Source organism: Equus caballus, chromosome 12, assembly GCF_041296265.1.
Source record: "Equus caballus isolate H_3958 breed thoroughbred chromosome 12, TB-T2T, whole genome shotgun sequence".
In the NCBI taxonomy this organism is placed as follows: domain Eukaryota; kingdom Metazoa; phylum Chordata; class Mammalia; order Perissodactyla; family Equidae; genus Equus; species Equus caballus.
In genome coordinates this window covers 49480354-49502714 of record NC_091695.1, presented here as the reverse complement: position 1 = coordinate 49502714, position 22361 = coordinate 49480354, and the positions used below count along the sequence as shown (strand labels likewise).

Genomic DNA, 22361 nt, shown 5'->3' with positions numbered 1-22361 from the left:
TCTCAGGTGGAGGCTCCGGTGGGCAGCAAGGTCAGTCCACCCAACATCGGGTGGGAGGGAGCAGACGGAAGGTGGTGGTGAGGGCTCCGTCAGGCCACAGTGACAGCAGTAGCCCCACAGCCCTCAGCAGAGAATGTGGGACCCCTTTCCCAGGCTCCACTCCACCATCGGATGCCTGGTCCGTCCTCACAGCCGCTGGACTTCTCACCCCAAAAGGGGTCTCTAGGGTGTCCCTTGCCGGTGAGTCAGTGGGGCACAGGCTCCGCCACACACTGGACAGAAATAAACTGGAAATTCCCTGAATAGGCCTGTGGACACTTGACCCACGTACACATCCACCCGTCACCTTTAACCCGCACAGAGGCGGGGAAGGCCTGTCCGCCCTGCGCACCTGCCCTCCTTGTAGCTGGAGCCGTTCTCCCCTCCACCCCACAGGGAGGGAGTTGTGGAAACTGCCCAGTGGTGTCTCTCTCTGCAACAAGGACGTGATGCCTCAGGGTGATGAGGACAGGGTCCCCCTGGAGGCTGCAGGGGAGGGGCTGACTGCCCATATGCACAGGGCCCTGGGCACCCCCGGGCCTCCCCTCCAGGCCCCACACCCACCAGTATTTACCCTGACAAGACACTGTTGTCAGGGACCACACGAGTTTACAACCTTGACCACAGGGAGGAGGCCACAAACACGTCACAAAACTCAGCCTAAAATGACTGTTCCACTGCAGCTGTCCACAACCCTGAGTCATCAGGAACGGGAGAGGGCAGTGTGGACAAGAGTCACGAGAGGAGGAGGAAGAGGGAGGAAGGGGGAGGAGGGAAAAGGGCAGCAGTTGGGAGGGAGAGGGAGGAGGAGAGGAAGGGGAGGGAAAAAAGAGCAAGAGTCTCTACATGTGTAGACTATTCTCCGACCCTGGGCCCAAGGGCAGCTCCAAGGCTCCGTCCTGGCCTCGGGGGACAGAGGGAGGGTGCGCCCAGAGAAGCCATGGGCTCCTAGCCCCTACGGATCCCGAGGGAGTCACTAGCCTCGGCCAGCCACGGGGACAGAGTCCCTGGCAGGTGAGCATCTGGGGACTCAAAGGCGGGCAAATGAAACCAGCCATAGCCCCCTCCCCCCGCCGGTGTCCTTCCTGAGATGTCAGAAAGGGAGACGCAGACGTGGCAACAGGCCCACTTCCTGCCCCTTCCAAGGTTCTGAGAGGCCTCGGGGTGTGCAGGCCCAGGCCCCACATCGCCTCCCCCTGGTCCGCAAGGGTTACAAGTGGACCCTTGACTCCCTCCCCGACCTTATGGGAAGGGTGGGCAGCTGAGCAGACAGAGGTATTTGTTCTGGGTGAGTCGGGGAAGAGCCGAGTCAGCAGGCTGGGCTCCTCTGCCTCGGGCCCTGGCAAGCGGGCGGTGGGCCAGGCTCCTCACTGCACTTCAGGAGACCAGGCACCTCCATGTCGTCACCCCACCTCCAGACCTGGCCCTGGTGTCACGCCCTTAACCTGACCATTGTCCTCGCCATGCTAGCAAGAGTGTCTCACCACTGTTGGCCTTAATGCTGTGAGCATCTTGAGGGCAGCCTACATGGGCTCCTCTGTGGGCCAGCTTCACAGCAGCTATGCTCATAACTTTGCCTCTGGGTGGGTGAATGGGTGGGGGGATGGAGAAGGGAGGGAGGGAGGATAGGGGGATGGATGGATTGGTAGATGATGGATTGAGGGATGATGGATAGGTAGATGGGTGGATGATGGATGGGTGGATCAGGTCTTGAGTGGATGATGAAAGGATGGATGCATGGACAGAAGAACATATGTACGTCTATTTGGATGGATGGATGGATGATAAGACATGGGTGAATAATTAGAAGACGGATGGATGGATGGGTGGATGGGCGGGTGTGTGGGTAGATGCATTGATGGTTGGCTGAATGGATGGATGGGGGAGTGAGTGGACAAACAAATGAAATCTCTCGGGGTGGTGGGGTGCACCTTCTGCAGCAGTCCACACAGCTCCCACCTCACAATGGCTCATCGCGTGCAGTTGATGGCCGAGTGCTCAATCACCCCACTTCACTAAAGCCCTCCTCAGCCCTGGGAGGCAGGCACTCACATTCTTCCATTCTAGAGCTGAGGAAACCAAGGATCAGAGAGGGTGAAAGAGCTCCTTGAACTCGTGGCAGACCTGACCCGGTGAGTCCTCTCTGCCCCGAGCCCCCGCTGCCCACCACTTGACAATGTTGGGGCCATTTTTCACAGAGAGCTTACTGTGGCTCTTTGCAGAAACTCAATATGAGTAACAGAAAGTCAGAGGTTCCTGGGTCATGCCATCGCCCCCAGGGGAGGAAACTCTTCTTCCTTCCCCGTGTGGTGCCCCCAGAACAGAGGGGAATGCCAATGGGCAATGGCCTGAGACCCCACGGCCCTTGCTGAGCTTCCCTTCTGACCCTCCCTGTGTAGCCTCAGGGTTGACCGTGTGAGTGTCTCAGGCTGAGTCTCAAAGTCTCACACAAGGGGCGGCTCAAACGCAGACGTTGACTGTCTCCCAGTCCTGGAGGCTGGACGTCCCAGATCCAGGTGTCGCAGGGCTGGTTTCTCGGCTGGCCTCTCTCCTTGGCATTAGACACGTCTTCTCCCTGTGTCCTCACATGGTCGTCCCTCTGTGGGTGTCCGTGTCCTGAGCTCCTCCTCTTATAAGGACCCCAGTCAGATTGGATCAGGCCCACCCTAGTGACCTCACTCTACCTTTATCACCTCTTTGAAGACCTTATTTATCTCCAAACACAGTCTCATTCTGAGGCGCTGGGGGTCAGGACCCCAACATGTGAATTTGACAGGGACACAGTTCAGCCCACAACAGTCTACAGGAACCAAAGTGGAGAAGTTGAGTCCAAACTCACTCCACAAGGAAGAAAATCACCCATTCCCTTCAGGGGCCTGGCAGGCGGGCGGAGGGCAGGGAGTGGCCACCGAAATCATGAATGGATGAGATTTGATTTGACGCCATCAGCAAACATTGGGGGAGCTTCTCCCTGAGAGTCGGGCTGGTGCGTGACATTCTCAGAGCCGGTCACAGCTGTGGGACCCTGCTCTGGCCTCTGGTCACCAGTGTGTGGGCTCGGCCTGGCCAGTTGCGGCCAGGAAGGGACTGACCACAATGTAGAGGAGGATCCAGGACCCAGCTGACCGTCTGGGCTTTCTCCAGCTGGACAGCGGAGGGGCGGGCTCAGGGCCACGCTGGGACAGCTGGGAGAGTCCACGGCCCCCCGCCGCCACATGCCCACAGCGGCCTGAGTCCTGATGCTTCCCCTGGGGCATGTTCTCTGTGGCCCATCACCTTGCGGCCCCAGGATCCTGCACTGGATGGCACAGCCCACACTCACCGCCTCCCAGCTCTTTCCCTGGGAATGACTTCAAACACACTGTAAAGAACAGAGAATGATAAATAGATACCAGGTACCCACCGCCCAGCTGTAGCTAACATTAGCAAGTAGCCATATCTGTTTGAGATATTCCCCGGTGAGGAGCAAAGTCTTATAGATAGAATCGGGGTGCCCTGCCCAGAACCCCCTCCCCTCCTACCCCAGAGACAACAGCTAGCCTGAATTCCATGGTTCTGAAATGTTTTTATAATTTTACATTTGAGGTGTGAATGTAATAGATTATCCATCATATTCGAAATTCATAGGAATGGATTCAGTGTATGCATAAATCTGCATTTGGCTCAATATTGAATTTTCAGCTCATCCATGTTGGTACACACAATGCTAGTTTAACTGCTGTGTCACACTTCAGGGAACGAACATGCCCAGGTTTAGCCCGTCTCCTGATGGGTGGGCAGGTAGGCTGTCTTCGGTTTCTCGCTCTCATCGGGATGGGTCTGAGCACAGGCCTGCTGCTCCATGTGCCTGCCAGCGCTGGGCGTTGGTGCAGATCTGGGGCCAACATATGGGGTCCCGTGGTCGGTTCCACTTGCAACCCCCTGGATCCCAGTGGTCTCAAGCTTTTTGTTTGTGGCTTATTTTCTCTTTCATGTTTCCCACCCTGGGATGCGCCTGTTCAGACCCCTCACCCACCTTCACGTTGGCTGGTGTGGGCATTCCCCAGATCTCTGGTCCCTCCCAGTCATACACATGGAAATTCTCTTCGTCCACTCTTCAGCCTGTATTTTTACTTTGCTGCACTGTCTTTTTTCGAACAGGATTGTTAAACTGTGATGCAGTCAAATGTCTGCATCTTTGACGGCTTGTGATTTCAGTGACTTGGTTGAGAAATCGTTCCCAACCCTGAAGTCACAAACATTATGCCTTTATTTTCCCCCGAAAGATTAAGATTGGCCTTGAGCTAACACCTGTGACAATCTTCTTTTTTTTAAATTCTTCTTCTCCCCAAAGCCTCCTGGGACATTGCTGTATAGTCTAGCTGTAAGTCCCTCTAGCTCTGCTATGTGAGACGCTGCCACAGCATGGCGTGATGAGCAGTGGTATGTCCACACCCAGGATCCAAACCAGCAAAACCCTGGGCCACCGAAGCAGAGCGTGCAAAGTTAACCACTCAGCAATGGGCTGGCCCCTCTCCAGAAGGTTTAAAGGTTGTGCTTTCCACGTCTAGTTATTTACTCCACTTGGTATCTTATTTTAGATGGGATGTGAAGTGGAGACCTAATGTGACTTTGTCCACCTGGAGAACCACTGTCCCAGCACCATTGACTGAAGGTCCACCCGCCCTGCGGATGGGGAGGACCTTCCCATCGAAGCATTTATCAGAGCGTGGGGTCTGTTCCACCTGTCCCCTGGCCCATCCCTGCACCAGGTCCATGCCACCTTACTGATCCTGAGGGCTGGTGAGAACAGTCTCCCCACCTTCTGCTTCGTTGAAATGCTTGAGGTTCTTCTGGCTCGTTGCCCTTCACCTGGGCTGCTGGAGCAGCCTGCCAAGTCCTTGGAAAATTCTACTGGGATTGTGAAAGGCATCTCAATGGATATACCGCTGCTTGCAGAGAACCGACCTTATTTCCCCTGTTGAATCTCCCCATTCGTGAGCATGCTCATCCACCCCTCCATTTAGTACGAGCTTCCTTTCTGCCCTTCAGAAACATCTAGTGATTTCTCAGAATGGCCTGAGACATGTTCTGCTTGATCTATTCTTAGGAATCTACATAACTGTATGGCTGCTGTTAATGACATAATTTCCCATTATATTCTCCACTTGGTTTTTACTGGTGTAAATAAGTGCTTGGTTTTGTGTGTGTGTTTTCAGTAACCTTGTATTCAGCAGGGGTGCTGAACTCTCTAATTGGTCCAAATAACAGAGCCATATATTCTCTTGGCTTTTCCATCTTGATAATAGTCTCTTCGTTCAATCAGGACAGTTTCCTCTCTTTCCAGTCCTGATGTTTACTTTTCCTTTTTCTTGCTCTATTGCTTTGGCAGAACCTCCAGCGCCCCGAGGACTGGAAGCCATGGCAGCAGACCACCTCTGTCCTCCCTGACGTTGGCAGGAGTGATTCTAGAGTCCCAGCACGCAGTCTCAGCTTTGCTGCAATTTTTTGGCAGCTACCCCTTAACATGCTAAGAACATTTCCTTCTGGAATTAGTTTGCTGTAAAAAAAAAATCAAGGGGAGTGACGTCAGCAACATGACAGAGTGAGCAGTTTTCTTTGTGTCTCCCTCTTCAAACTACAACTAAATGGACATTAACTGATCAACAGAGGGTACTCAGACAGCACCTGAGGACACGTGAGAGAACTGCACTGCTACACATGAGAAGGTGGATGGACAACCCCCGGGGAGGAGGTGGAGATAGGTGAGAACTCTCCGGCACCCAGACAGCCCACTACCCACGAGCGACTCTCCCCCGGCTGAAGCACTCATAGCACTGCCACCGCCCCATGGGTGGTTGTGTGGATTAGCACGACTGATGAAACAGGTGAGCGCAGCCCTAAGCCTCCAGCAATTGCTCTTTGGACCAGTGACAACATGCACAGTCCCACTGAGGCCCCAGGGAGTGACTTGGGCTAGGACTCAGTAGGGAGGCCCCGCCCACCAAGCACAAAGGCTGGGCAAGCTTAGGAGGAGATGCAGCAGAGCTGGGAAGCTAACCGCTGCAGCATTAGATGCACATAGCTCTGCTGTGGACGCGAGGGGACAAGTGAGATCCAGCAGGACTGACCGAGTAGGCAGTGACAATGCAGAGCCCCAGAGTGATTGCTCCTTGGTCCAGTGGGAAAATCTATGGGCCCACAGTGGCCCCAAGGGAGCAAGTGAGATCCAGCTGGACCACATGGCAGCACAGCTGCGAGTCTGGGAAAACAAGCTCCAGGCTGCTGCAGAAGCCCAAAACACCACTGCAGTCCATAACGGGGGAGCATGTCTAGGTGGACCTGTGGGAGCAGGCAGCAGCAACCTCAAGCCCCCAGGTGATTGGTCTCACAGTTGATGGAAGACACCCCAGGGCCACTGCAATACCAAGGAGTGGCCCAGCCTTGGTCAGGAACAGCTGACAGAGATCCTGGTGGGCACTGATTACACAGCTCCTGCCCCCTCCCCCCAGTGGCAGCAAGTGGAAGCAGTAAACAAACTCTATCTCTATGCGAAGACACAAATCCATGCCATCAAGATGTATGAAAAACTGTATTAAATCTCCAGAACAGAAGGAAAATGACAAGTACCCAGAAAACCATCCCAAAGACACAGAAATCTATAACTTCAATGACAAAAAATTCAAAATAGCTATCATTAAAAAACTCAATGAGTTAAAAGAGTACAGATAGACAACTGAACGAGTTCAGGCGCCATGTCACAAAAGAGCTTGAAACTATAAAGAAGACCCCATCAGAAATGCTGGAGATGAAAAACACAATGCATGAGATTAGGAAAAATCTGCAATCCCTGAACTGCAGAGCTGATATCATGGATGATAGAATTAGCAGTCTGGAGTGTAGGAATATAGAAATGCTTCAGGTAGAGGAAGAGAGAGAACTAAGACTAAAAAGAAATGAAGAAACTCTCCAAGAAGTATCTGACTCAATTAGGAAATGCAACAGAAGCATTATAGGTATCCTAGAGGGAGAAGAGAAGCAGAATAGAGCAGAAAGCTTATTCAAAGAAATAATAGCTGATAATGTCCTAAATCTGAGGAAGGAGTTGGAAATAGATGTGACACAAGCCAACAGATCTCCAAAATATATCAGTGTCAAAAGACCTTCTCCAAGGCATATAGTGGTAAAGCTGGCAAAAGTCAGTGACAAAGAAAAAATATTAAGGGCAGCAAGGCAAAAGAAAATAAACCACAAAAGAACACCTATCAGGTTGTCAGAAGATATCTCAGCAGAAACCTTACAGGCTAGGAGAGAGTGGAACGACATATTCAAAATTCTGAAAGACAAAATCTTTCAGCCAAGAATACTCCATCCAGCGAAAATATCCTTCAAACATGATGGAGAAAAAAACTTTCCTAGATAAACAAAAGTTAAGAGAGTTCATTTCCACAAGATGCCAGCTACAAGAAATCATCGGGAACACCCTCATACCTGGAAAAAAAAAAGGTAAGGGGTTACCAAACCCTGAGCAAGGAGATAAATAGAAAGACAAAATCCGAAAATTCCAGCTCTGCATCAAAACAGGATAGGAAATGCTTGAGTATAACATTAAAGATAAAGGGAAAGAAATCACCAAGAATAAATATGATCTTTTTATTTTAACCACAAACTCACAAAACAAGATGAAAAAAGATGTGACAGTAACAACTTAGAAGGGGAAGAGGAAAGAGATGGAACTGCCTTAGTCTAAGGAAATAGGAGGCTACCAGAAAATGGACAATCTCATCTATGAGATGTTTTATACAAACCACATGGTAACCACTAAACAAATAATTACAACAGAGACACAAATTACAAATAAGGAGGAAACTAAGAAGACTACCACCGAAAACTACCTAACTGAATCAGCAGTCCAAAATATGTGGGACGAGAAACAAGGAAAATGCAGGAGAACTGGAAAATGAGTGATAAAATGGCAGCATTAGGCCCCCACATTTCGATAATCACTCTAAGTGTAAATAGATTGAATTCTCCAGTCAAAAGACAGAGTGGCAGGATGGATTAAAAAATAAGACCCAACAATATGCTGCCTCCAGGAAACACACCTCAGCCCCAAAGAGAAACAGACTCAGAGGGAAGGGATGGAAGACGATACTCCACGCCAATAGTGAACAAAAGAAAGCAGGTGTTGCCATACTTACATCATACAAAGTACCCTTCAAGACAAAACACGTAAAGAGAGACAAAGAAGGGCAGTATATAATGATAAAAGGGGCACTCCACCAAGAAGACATAACCTGATAAATATATATGCACCCAACACAGGAGCACCAAAGTACAGAAAGCAACTATTATCAAAACTAAAAGGAGATGTCAACAACAATACAATATGACTAGGGGACTTCAACACCCCACTAACACCAATGGATAAACCATTCAGACAGAAATTCAACAAGGAAATGGTAGGATTAAATGAAAAGCTAGACCAGATGCACTTAACAGATACATATGGAACACTGCATCCAAAAACAGCAGGTTACACATTCTTCTCAAATGCACATGGAACATTCTCAAGTACAGACCATATGTTGGGAAACAAAGCAAGCCTCAACAAATTTAAGATGACTGAAACAATATCAAGCATCTTTCCCAACCATAATGCAATGAAAGTAGAACTTAATTACAGGGAAAAAGCTGGGAAAGGGGCAAAGATGTGGAGATTAAACAACATGATACTGAACGACCAAGGGATCACTGAAGAGACTAAAGGAGAAATCAAATATTATCTGGAGACAAATGAACATGAAAACACCCCATACCAACTCATTTGGGATGCAGCAAAAGTGGTCCTAAGAGGGAAATTCATTGCAACACAGGCTGCCTCAACAAAGAAGAAAAATCTCAAATAAGTAATCTCAAACTATGTCTACCAGAATTAGAAAAAGAAGAACAAACAAAGACCAAAATCAGTAGAAGGAGGGAAATAATAAAAATTAGAGCATGAATAAATGATATTGAAACAAAAAAGACAGTAGAAAGGATCAATGAAACAAAGAGCTGGATCTTTGAGAAAATAAACAAAACTGACAAACTCTTAGCCAGGCTCACAAAGAAAGAAAAGAGAGAAGACTCAAAAAAAATTAGAAATGAAAGAGGAGAAATTACAATGGATACCACAGAAATACAAAAGATTAGAAGAGAATATTATGAAAAACTATATGCCAACAAATTGGACAACCTAGAATAAGCCGATAAATTCTTAGACTCTTACAACCTCCAAAAAGGGAATAAAAATAAATAGAGACTCTGAATAGACCAGTCACAAGTAAAGGGGTTGAAACAGTAATCAAAAACCTCTGCAAAATTAAAAGCCAGGGACTGACAGCTTCTCTGGAGAAATCTACCAAACATTCAGAGATTTAGTACCTATCCTTCCCAAATTATTCCAGAAAATGGAGGAAGATGATGCACTTCCTAACACATACTACAAGGCCAACATCACCCTGATACCAAAGCCAGACAAGGACAGCACAAAGAATGGAAATTATAGGCCAATATCACTGATGAACATAGACGCAAAGATCCTTAACAAAATATTGGCAAACCAAATACCGCAATACATTAAAAAGATCATACACCATGACCAAGTAGGATTTATACCACAGACACATGGATGGTGCAACATCCGCAAGGCAATCAATGTGATGCACCACATTAACAAAATGAGGAACAAAAACCACATGATCATCTCAACAGGCACAGCAAGCATTTGACAAGATCAAACATCCATTTATGATTAAAAAAATCTCAATGAAATGGATAGAGAAGGAAAGTACCTCAACATAATAAAGGCCATACATGACAAACCCGCAGCCAACATCATACTCAACTGGGAAAAATTGAAAGCCATCCCTCTGAGAACAGGAACAAGACAAGGGTGCTCACTCTCACCGTGCATATTCAACATAGTACTGGAGGTTTTGGCAAGAGCAATTACGAAAGAAAAAGAAATAGACTTCTTCAAGGGGCAGAGCAAAATGGCAGGGCGAGCTGACCCAGGATTCTCTCCGCACCAAATACAACAAAGGGTTGGAAAAACTGAATTTCAGAGAATAAATCTAATGCCAACACGTTAGAGACCTACAATACCAAGAAGGTGGAGATCATAAACCTTGCTGACGGCCTCGGAGAAGCTGGAACAGGTAGGAAAGAACATGGCTCCCTCCCCTAGAGTCTGCGATCGCTGCCGCGCGGGTCGGGAAGGAGCGGTGGAGGGGCCGCGCAACCGGGGGGATCATCCAGGACTCCTGCCGCTGATTCAGTGGAGACCCACTGACTGGCGAAAGCTTCCGTGTGTGGGGACCCCATAAACCCAGGGCCTCGGGAGACCAGAGAACAGAACTGATCTGAACCCAGACCAGCGCATGAGAATAGCAGCCCCTCCCCCCCGGCAAAGCCACTGGGCGCCGCCATCTTGCCCAAAGGCCGAGAGCTCAGAACACGTGGCTCTCGACCCATCTAGTGGCGACAGGCTGTAACTGCAGCCGAATTCTACCATCATGCGAAAAAACCGCTCCTCTACCATCCAGCAACTTATAAAAGCCCCAGACCAGAAGGAAAACAATAAAAACAGAGAATTAAGTCCTGAGGACTTGGAATTAGGTAAAATAAGTGATAATGAGTTCAGAGCAGCTATAATCAAAAAACTCAATGAGGTAGAGAGAAGAGAAAGATAGGGAAAGAAGCTGAGTTCTGGAGTTACTTCACAAAAGAGTGAAATCATAAAGAAGAATCAAACAGAATTACTAGAGAAGAAAAACACAATGGACCAGATAAAACACAATATGGATTCCCTGAATGCCCATGTAGACACCATAGAAGAGCAAATTAACGTAATTGAAGATAGACAGGCTGAATGACTCCAGACAGAGGAAGAAAGGGAACCAAGAATTTTTAAAAAACGAGGAAAATCTCCGAGAGATAGTGGATTCAATGAGGAGTAAGAACTTAAGGATCATAGGAATTCCCGAGAACGTGGAAAAGGCAGCAAGCTGCTTAACGAAATTATTGAAGAGAACTTCCCAAATCTAAGGATTGACAGAGAAATGTGTGTAGAGGAAGCTTTCAGATCTCCTAGATTTGTCAATGTAAAAAGACCTACTGCAAGGCACATAGTAGTACAATTGGCAAGAAGGAAAGATAAAGAAAGAATACTCAGGGAAGTAAGAAAAAAGAAGAGAATAACCTATAAAGGAGCCCCTATCAGACTGTCAGGGGATTTCTCTACAGAAACCCTACAAGCTGGGAGAGAAAGGAGTGACATATTCAAAGCTTTAAAAGATAAAAATCTTCAACCAAGAATACTCTATCCAGCAAGAATTTCCTTCAGATATGAGGGAGAAATTAAATCTTTTCCAGACAAACAAAAGTTAAGGGAATTTGTAACTAAAAGCCCTCCACTACAAGAAATCCTCAAGAAGGCTCTCATACCTGAACAAAGAAAAAAGGGAGAAAGGAGTCACAATCCACAGACTAGGGAGACCGACGGATAGAACCAGAACAGGATAGCAAATATTCAACTATAGCATTAGGGTAAAGCTAAGGAAATTACCAAAGCAAGGACGATCTTAAAACTCTAACTACAAATTCATAACACGAGTTGGAATAAGAAATTAAAATAATGATTTAGGAGGGGAAGAGCAAAGGGTCTAAATCAGTATTGGCCAAGTAAGTAAGAGACCACCAGAGAATAGACTATATTGTACACGACATTCTAAATACAAACCTCAGGGTAGACACTAAAATAAAATACAGAACAGAGTCACAAATCATAAATAAGGAAAAATCTAAGAAACCCATCATAAGAAATTGCAGTATTAAATGGGTAGGCTAAGGCACACAGGAAAAGAAACGTGGGAAAACAACATAATGAGTGACAGATTGACAGTATTAAGTCCACATGCATCAATAATCACTCTCAATGTGAACAGATTGAACTCTCCAATAAAAAGACACAGAGTGGCAAAATGGATTAAAGAACAAAATCCAACAATTTGTTGCCTCCAGGAAACACACCTCAGCCCCAAGGACAAACACAGGCTCAGGGTGAAGGGGTGGAGGACAATACTTCAAGCTAATAGCAAGAAAAAGAAGGCAGGTGTGGCAATTCTTATATCACACAAAGTGGATTTAAAAATAAGACAGGTAAAGAGAGACACAGAGGGACAATATATAATGATCAAAGGGACACTTCATCCAGAAGAAATAACGCTTATAAATATCTATGCACCCAACACAGGAGCACCAAGGTTCATAAAGCAACTATTAACAGACCTAAAGGAAGAAGTTAAAAACAACACAATAATAGTAGGGGACCTCAACACCCCACTCACATCAATGGACAGATCATCCAGGCAGAAAATCAACAAGGAAATAGTGGAGCTAAATGAAAAACTAAAACAATTGGACTTAATAGACATATATAGATCATTTCACCCTAAAACAGCTGAATACACATTCTTCTCAAGTGCACATGGAACATTCTCAAGGATAGACCATATGCTGGGAAACAAGGCCAGCCTCTACAAATTTAAAAAAATTGAAATAATAAGAAGCATCTTCTCCGATCATAATGCTATAAGGCTAGAAATTAATTACAAGAAAAAAGCTGAGAAAGGCACAAAGATGTGGAGACTAAACAACACACTACTGAACAAGCAATGGATCATTGAAGAAATTAAAGAAGAAATGAAAAAATACCTGGAGACAAATGAAAATGATAGCATGCCATACCAAGTCATATGGGATACAGCAAAACCTGTATTAAGAGGAAAATTCATCGCGATACAGGCACATCTTAAGAAACAAGAAAAATCCCAAATAAGCAGTCTTAAAGCACACCTAACTGAACTGGAGAAAAAAGAACAAATAAAGCCCAAAGTCAGCAGAAGGAGAGAAATAATAAAAATCAGAGCAGAAGGTGGCCCAGTGTTTCGTTGGTTCGAATCCTGGGCGCGGACATGGCACTGCTCGTCAGACCACGCTGAGGCGGCGTCCCACATGCCACAACTAGAGGAACCCACAACGAAGAATACACAACTATGTACCAGGGGGCTTTGGGGAGAAAAAGGAAAAAATAAAATCTTTAAAAAAAAAATCAGAGCAGAAATAAATACTATTGAAACGAAAAAGGCGGGAGAAAGGATCAATGAAACAAAGAGCTGGTTTTTTGAGAAGATAAATAAAATTGACAAACTACTAGCCAGACTTACAAAGAAAAAAAGGGAGAAAGCTCAAATAAACAAAATCAGAAATGAGCCAGGAGAAATAACAACAGACTCTGCAGAAATACAACAAATTATAAGAGAACACTACAAAAAACTATATGCCAACAGAATGGATAACCTAGAGGAAATGGATAAATTCTTGGACTCCTACAATCTCCCAAAGCTCACTCAAGAAGAGGCAGACAATTTGAACAGACCAACCAGAAGGAAAGAGATTGAAACAGCAATCAAAAACATCCCAAAGAATAAAACCCCAGGACCAGATGGCTTTCCTGGGGAATTCTACCAAACTTTCAGAGAGGATTTAATACCTATCCTTTTCAAGCTATTCCAAAAAATTAGGGAGGATGGAACACTTCCTAACACATTCTACGAGGCCAACATCACGCTGATACCAAAACCTGACAAGGACACCATGAAAAAGGAGAACTACAGGCCAATATCACTGATGAACATAGACGCAAAAATTCTCAACAAAATTTCGGCAACCTGAATTCAGCAATTCATCAAAAGGATCATACATCATGATCAAGTGGGATTCATACCAGGGACACAGGGATGGTTCAACATCCGCAAATCAATCAACGTGATACACCACATCAACAAACTGAGGAATAAAAACCACATGATCATCTCAATAGATGCAGAGAAGGCATTTGACAAGATCCAACAGCCATTTATGATAAAAACTCTGAACAAAATGCGCATAGAAGGAAACTACCTCAACATAATAAAGGCCATATATGACAAACCCACAGCCAACATCATACTCAATGGGCAAAAACAGAACCCCATCCCCCTGAAAACAGGAATGAGACAAGGATGCCCTCTATCACCACTCTTAGTTAACATAGTACTGGAGGTCCTGGCCAGAGCAATCAGGCAAGAAAAGGGAATAAAAGGAATCCAAATAGGGAGGGAAGAAGTGAAACTCTCACTGTTTGCAGACGACATGATCTTATATATAGAAAACCCCAAAGAATCCATTGGAAAACTGTTAGAAGTAATCAACAACTACAGCAAACTTGCAGGGTACAAAATCAATTTGCATAAATCAGTAGCATTTCTATACTCCAATAACGAACTAACAGAAAAAGAACTCAAGAACACAATACCATTCACAATCGCAACAAAAAGAATAAAATACCTTGGGGTAAATTTAACTAAGGAAGTGAAGGACCTATATAATGAAAATTACAAGGCCTTTCTGAGAGAATTGGATGACGACATAAGGAGATGGAAAGACATTCCATGTACATGGATTGGAAGAATAAACAGAGTTAGAATGTCCGTTCTACCTAAAGCAATCTACAGATTCAACGCCATCCCAGTCAGAGTCCCAATGACATTCTTTACAGAATTAGAACAAAGAATCCTAAAATTCATATGGGGCAACAAAAGACCCCGAATTTCTAAAGCAATCCTGAGAAAAAAAGAACAAAACGGGAGGCATCACAATCCCTGACTTCAAAACATACTACAAAGCTACAGTAATCAAAACAGCATGGTACAAAAACAGGTGCACAGATCAATGGAACAGAATTGAAAGCCCAGAAATAAAACCACACATCTGTGGACAGCTTATCTTCGACAAAGGAGCTGAGGGCATACAATGGAGAAAAGAAAGTCTTTTCAACAAATGGTGCTGGGAAAACTGGAAAGCCACATGTAAAAGAATGAAAATTGACCATTCTTTTTCACCCTTCACCAAAATAAACTCAAAATGGATCAAAGACCTAAAGGTGAGACCTGAAACCATAAAGCTTCTGGAAGAAAACGTAGGCAGTACACTCTTTGACATCAGTACTAAAAGGATCTTTTCGGACACTATGCCTTCTCAGAGAAGGGAAACAATACAAAGAATAAACAAATGGGACTTCATCAAAGAGCTTCTTCAAGGCAAATGAAAGCAGGATTGAAACAAAAAAACAACCCACTAACTGGGAAAAAATATTTGCAAGTCATATATCTGACAAAGGCTTAATATCCATAATATATAAAGAACTCTCGCAACTCAACAACAAAACATCAAACAACCCAATCAAAAAATGGGCTGGAGACATGAACAGACATTCTCCAAAGAAGATATACGGATGGCCAATAGGCACATGAAAAGATGCTCATCATCACTGATCATCAGGGAAATGCAAATCAAAACTACACTAAGATATCACCTTACACCCGTTAGAATGACAAAAATATCTAAAACTAATAGCAACAAATGTTGGAGAGGTTGCGGAGAAAAAGGAACCCCCATCCACTGCTGGTGGGAATGCAAACTGGTGCAGCCACTATGGAAAACAGTATGGAGATTCCTCAAAAAATTAAAAATAGAACTACCATACGATCCAGCCATCCCACTACTGGGTATTTATCCAAAGAGCTTGAAGTCAGCAATCCCAAAAGTCCTGTGCACCCCAATGTTTATTGCAGCATTATTTACAATAGCCAAGACGTGGAAGCAACCTAAGTGCCCATCAACAGACGAATGGATAAAGAAGATGTGGTACATATATACAATGGAATACTACTCAGCTGCAAAACAGAACAAAATCATTCCATTTGCAATAACATGGATGGACCTTGAGGGAATTATGTTAAGTGAAATAAGCCAGCTAGAGAAGGACAATCGGTGTATGACTCCACTCATATGAGGAATTTAAAAATGTGGACTAAGAACAGTTTAGTGCATACCAGGGGAAAGGTGGGGTGGGGGGTGGGCACAAAGGGTGAAGTGGTGCACCTACAACATGACTGACAAACATTAATGTACAATTGAGATTTCACAATATTTTAACCTATCAATAACTCAATAAAAAAGTTGGTATAGCAAAAAAAAAAAAAAAAAAAAGACAACCCACCAACTGAGAGAAAACTTTTGCAAATCATTTATCCAGTAAGGCGTTAAGCTCCATAATATATAAGGAACTCACACAACTGAACAACAAAAAAGCAAACAGCACAATTAAATAATGGGCAGAGGATATGAACATTTTTCCAAAGATATGCGGATGGCCAATAAACACAAGAAAACATCTTCAACATCACTAATCATCAGGGAAATGCAAATCAAAACTACACTGAGATGCCATCTTACACCAGTTAAAATAGTTATAATCACAAGACTAAAACTAACAAATGTTGGAGAAGGTGTGGAGAGAAGGGAACCCTCACACACTGCTGGTGGAATGAAAACTGGTGCAGCCACTATGGAACACAGTATGGAGAGTCTTCAAAAAACTAAAAATACAAATAACATATGACCCAGCTATCCCCCTACTGGGTATCTACCCAAACAACTTGAAATCCAAACAATCCAAAGTAACATATGCACCCCTATGTTCACTGCAGCACTAGTCACAATAGCCCAGACATGGAAACTATTCAAGCGCCCATCGACCGATGATTGGATAAAGAAGATGTGGTATATGTATACGACGGAATACTACTCAGCCAGAAAAAAAGACAAATTGATACCATTTGCAAAAACATGGAAAGCCCTGGAGGAAATTACGCTTAGTGAAATAAGCCAGACTGAGAAAGACAAAGACCAGATGGTTTCACTCATATGTGGAATAAAAATAAGAACATGGACAAAGAAAACAGTTCAGCGGTTACCAGGGGAAGGGGGTGAGGGGTGGGCACAGAGGGTGGAGGGGAGCACCTATGAGGTCACAGACAAGAATTAATGACAAGTGAAATTTCACAATGATGTAAAGTATTACGATCTCAAATTTTTAAAAAATGGCTAAGATAATAAAAAAAGAAAAGAATTTGATGGGTGTTGCATTGACTCTTTCAATGAATCCATTTGGGGAGAACAGCCACGTTACCAATATTAAATCTCCCCAACGGTGAACATGGATAGGGCTCCATTTACTCCAGCCTTTAAATTTTGCTTTGTAATATTTTGTAGCTTTTGGTGTATCCGTCTTGTACAACTTTTGTTCAACATATTCATAAGTATTTCACATGTTGCGGTTGTAAATGGAGTGCTTGTCTTTAATTTCACTATAGAAATGCCAGTGTGTTTTTGCATATTGACCTCATATCCCGCAATATTGATAAATTTGCTTATTCTTTCTAGTAGTTACTTTGTAGGTTCCTTAGGGATCTGAACACAGAAATATACCATCTGCAAATGCAGACAGCTGCATCTTTCCAGCCTGAACGTCTTTCCTTTCTTTGGCTTGCCCTACTGCACTGGCGAGGTCCCCTACCACCCGCTAAATAGAAGAGCTGAGGGCAGACATCCTACTCCCCTTCCTGATCTTGGAACAGCTTTCTACCACTGAGTGTGATGCTAGCTTCAGGGTTTTTGGAAATGTCCCCAATCAGGTTAAAGATGTTCTCTTTTATTCCTTGCTTACTGAGAGTTTTTACCATTAAAGAGCTACAATTTTTTTTCAGACGTTTTTTCTGCATACAGTGTGATCATTTGTTTTTATCCTTTATTTTATGATAAGGTGAATTACATTGATCGATTTTCACATGTTAAACCAAACTTGTGCTCTTGGGGTCAACCTTACTTGGTCATGATGTATTAGCCTGTGTAGATATTGCTGGATTCCACTTGCTAATTTTCATTATGGATTTTTGCATCTATTTTCATGACAGGAGTTGATCTTCTCATGTCTTTGCTTCAGGGATCAGGACAAATACAAGCCCCATAAAGGGACTTCAGGGTTCTCTCCTCATTTATCTTCTGAAAGAATTTATGTAACATTGGTATTATCTCTTTTTTAAATGTTGGATAAAACTAACCAGCAAAGCCATTTGCCTGGAGTCTTCTTTTGGGAAGGTTTTTAAATTATGGATTAGGTTTCTAGAGTCGATACAGGCTGTTTGAGTTTTCGATTCTTTTGAGCAAGTTTTGCTAATGTGTTTCCTTCAAGAAATTTGTCTACTTCATCTAAGTTATTGAATTTCTTGGCATAAAGTTGTTCAGAATATTCCCTTACTATCTTTATAACGTCTGTAGGATTCATACTTATGTCTTTTTCCATCCTGATATTAATCACTAACGTCTTTGCCCTTTTTTCATCACCGGCCTTGCTGGAGGTTGGTCAATTTTTTGTTTTGTTTTCATTCTTTTGAGGGAAGATTGCCCCTGAGCTGACATCTGTGCCAATCTTCCTCTACTTTCTATGTGGGATGCCTCCACAGCACAGCTTGATGAGTGGTGTGTAGGGCCACACCCAGGATCTGAACCCACAAACCCAAGGCAGTGAAGCAGAGCAGGTGAACTTAACCGCTACACCACCCGGCTGGCCCCAGGTCTCTCAACTTTATTTTTAATCTCTTCAGAGAGCCACGTTTTGTTTCATCAATTAGATCTATTGGGATTTTGTTGTGGTTGCTTCTTTTATTTTAAATTTTATTTATTTATGCTCTTTATTATTTGCTTCTTTCTGTTTGCTTTGAGTTTTGTTTTCTCCTCTTTTACTTAATGTAGTTTAGATCATTGATTTAAGAACTTCCTTTTTGCCAATATAAAAATCAAATTCATAAATGTGCACCTGAGAAATGCTTTAGCTGCATTTCATGATTTTTGAGATGCTCTGGTTTCATTTTTATTCCATTTTTATTCTTTTTATTCTATTAAAAATACTTCTTAATTTCTCTTATGGCATCCTCTGTGATTCATGAAGTGTGTGTCTTAATTCCAACTATTTGGAATTTTCCAGATATCTCTCTGTTGTTGCTATTTAGTTGAATTCCATTGTGGTTACCTAACACACTTTGTATGACTTTTACCTTTTTAAATGCGCTGAGTTTTGGCTTGTGACCAGAATATGGCCCATCTTTGTGAATGTTCCACATGCACTTGAAAAGAACGTGACATTCTGCTGTTGTCAGGTGGGACACTCTATGCCAATCAGATGAAGTTACAGCATTTGTTTTACGTCTTCTAGGTCCTTACTGATTTTTCTCCTTTCTTATTCTGTTGGTTGCTCAGAGAAAGGTGTTGAAGTTTCCAACAATATTTGGATTTATGTATTTCTCCTTTCATTTCCATCAATGTTTGCTTCCTGGATTTTGTATCTCTTTTGTTAGGTGCATACACATTTAGGATTGTCCTTTTTTCTTCTTGAGTTGACACCTTTATCATTCTGTAACATCCCTCTTTGTCTCTGGCGATATTCCTTGCTCTGAAATCTAATTTGTCTCACGTTAACATAGCCACTCCAGCTTTCTCTTGATTTCTGTGGGCATGGTAAATCTTTCTCCATCCCTTTCTTTTTAACCTGTCTATGTCTTAATATTTAAAGTGAGCCTCTTGTACACAGCATGCAAGTTGCCTTGCTTTTTTATTCACTCTGATTATCTCCGTCTTTTAATTGAAGTATTTATACCACATATGTTTAATGTAATTATTGACATATTGGATTTTTATCTACCATCTTGTTGTTTTATATTCATTCTACAGTCTACTTTTCTTTTTCTGCCTTTTTTGTTTAAATGAGTACTTTTTACTATTCTATCTGCACCACTGGCTTATTAATTATACTTCTTTTAAAAAAGGTTTTTGGAGTGGTTCTATGGCTTACAATATATTTCTGTAACTTATCATAACAGACTTTCAAATAAGACAGTATTTCACTTATTGTGTGAGAACATCATGGCTGGGCTACCCCAGTTCCTCCTTCCCAACCTGCCATTTTGCCTCCACATGTGTTAGAATCCCATGACACAGTTAGGAATTTTCTTTGTGTGATTAACTTCTAAAATGACTAAAGAATGGGTGTCTCGCAGTTGTCATCATTTTCACCATTTTCAGAGGCCCTTATTTCTTTGTTTAGATCCAAGTTTTTGTCTGGGGTCATATTCCTTCTGCCTGAATAACTTCCTCTCCTCTTGCTGTGAGCCACACCCAGCCCTCAGTAGTTCATTCCAGTTCAGCTCATTTCGCTGCTCGCCCCCTGGGTTCTGTGCAGGTGACACGGCACACAAGTCCCTCTCCTGGGGAGTGGGGGTCCTTGTATTTCAGGCAACCTGGTTGCCCTGCAGCCTCAGCCTTGGATGGATTAGAAGAAAGTTGTGGGGTTTTGCTCATCTGGATTTTTCTCATTGTTAGGGTGGGAGTGATTCGCTTTCCACTTGTCCACGTCCTGGTGCAAAATGTTGAATTTACTTCCATACATGTCGTATCTATGACACAGCAAGCACTTCCGATCTGACTGCAATATTTATCCTTGGCTCTGGAAAATTCCTTCATTCTGCTCATGTGTAAAGGGGGTCCTGTGTCCAGGTAGAGGCCCCTGGACAGGTGGACCTGGGGAGAGGGAGGCATGGCCTCTGCAGGGCCCATGGAAGGAAATGTGTGGGATGGAGAGAGGAAGTGCCCATTCGCAGATGGGAAACTCGAGGCTCCCAGTCACTCTGCAGGGTCACAAGCCTGAGGGAGGAGGGAGGGGCCTCTTTCTGTCCTGGGGGGTCTTCAGAGCTGGTCAAGAGCAGATTCTAGCAAAAATGATGTTGGACTCATTTCTGACTTAAGACACCGGCGAAGGTTCCCCCAAGAAAGGGAGATGAGGGGACAGTGTGGGGCAGACAGGGTCTCCTGAGAGAGGAGCAGCCCTCCCCAGTCCCCACCCACCTGCCCTGGGCCACTGCTTAGGGAAGACTCCGTCACTCGCTCACAGCCTTGTGGGACCTGCTCCTGCTGGACACCTGGGGGCAGCGCCCACTGTTTCCTCTAGTGGGGGTGGGGGGCAGCAGCCTCAGGGACCACCTGACAGTGGCTGTCACACTATTTTTATGCCAAAAGTCTGTTTCCAAAGAGAACATCATGGAAACATGTCAAAGAGCAAACCTGGGGCTGCTCTGCCTAAACCAGGGGCTCTGGGCGCAGCTGGAGGAGCGGCGGGCCCAGCTGCACCCTCGCCTGCCCCTGGTCACCCAACCCGCACCTCACAGGTGCAGAGGTGGGAGCAGATGAGGAAGCCGTCTGGACCTGACCTTTCTTCCTGACCAGGCCACAGGCCACGCCCCCCGACCCCTTCCCCAGGTCACCCAGCCTGTGCTGGGCCTGCCCAACCCAGAAGGGAGCAGCCGAAGAGCAGAGGTGACAGTCACCACGACGGGCCGGGACGCAGCTCACGCCAACGGGACATCACACTCGGTAAGGAGCGCAGCTCACAGCCCTCATGGGGGGACCCGGAAACAGCCCAGAGCCCTGGGGGGCACCCGGCCACCCTACAGCACCCAGGACCCCCGGGCAGCACAGCAGAGGGCAGCCCGTGTCCCCTCACAGACCTTCTGCTCTGGGGGGGCCTTGGTTGCTCCAGGGCCAGCCCAGGAGCTGACCAGCTAGGAGTCCACAGGCCTGGGCCAGGGGCAGTGTGGGCTCCCGAGGTCCCCCGAGGGGCGGGCCCGGAGCATCGGAGGCCCTCCCGGGCCGGTGGGGACATGGACAGACCCCCAGCCCCGCGGGTGGAGGACCCGGGTGGTGCTCACGTGCCGGGTGGCCCCACCGGCCATCAGAGCCCTCGTGGTGGCAGGTGGGGTCGGGCGGGGGAGGGGGAGGGGGCGGGGGCGGAGGGGTCAGCTAGGGGCGGGCAGCGGCCTCTGCCCGGCACCCAGGCGACAGTGAGCGGGACGAAGCACAGGGTGCGGGGCCGCCCTGGGCGCCCAGCAGCCGCGACCCCTGCGGGCCCCACCCCACCGCCACACGGACCCCACTGGGCCCGGCGTCCACGCAGCAGAGGACCCGACGGGCCCCCAGCCCGCCGAGGACGCCACAGGCTGGCTTACCGCGCGGGCCTCGGCCCAGGGACCCCGGGCGCCCTGCCCTCGCCCCAGGGAGGCCGGAGCGCTGCTGCTGAGAGAGGAGGTGCAGGGGCTCTCCCGGCCCCACAGCTCGGCCCAGGGACGCCAGCCTGCGCTCGGCCGTAAATGGAACTGTCGTAAAGGGAACAGTCGTAAGGGGATTGGAGCGCCCTCCCTGGGGATTCCAGCTTGGGCGGCTCGGCAGATTTAGGAGGCCCGGGTCCGGCAGTTCACTAACCACGTGCGGCAGGTGTGTTCAGGGTCACTCGCCCGCGTGCACACGTA

General features: G+C 45.7%; 1 long non-coding RNA gene across 1 annotated transcript; it reads right to left on the bottom strand.

Moving 5' to 3' along the window:
* Nucleotides 1–3584: 3584 nt before the first annotated feature.
* On the bottom strand, nt 3585–22191 carry LOC138916774 (uncharacterized). The gene is made up of 2 exons (XR_011424181.1): nt 22062–22191; nt 3585–5578 (listed from the first exon to the last, which is right to left on the bottom strand). It is a non-coding gene; the product is annotated as an uncharacterized lncRNA (long non-coding RNA).
* Between the last annotated feature and the right edge of the window lie 170 nt (nt 22192–22361).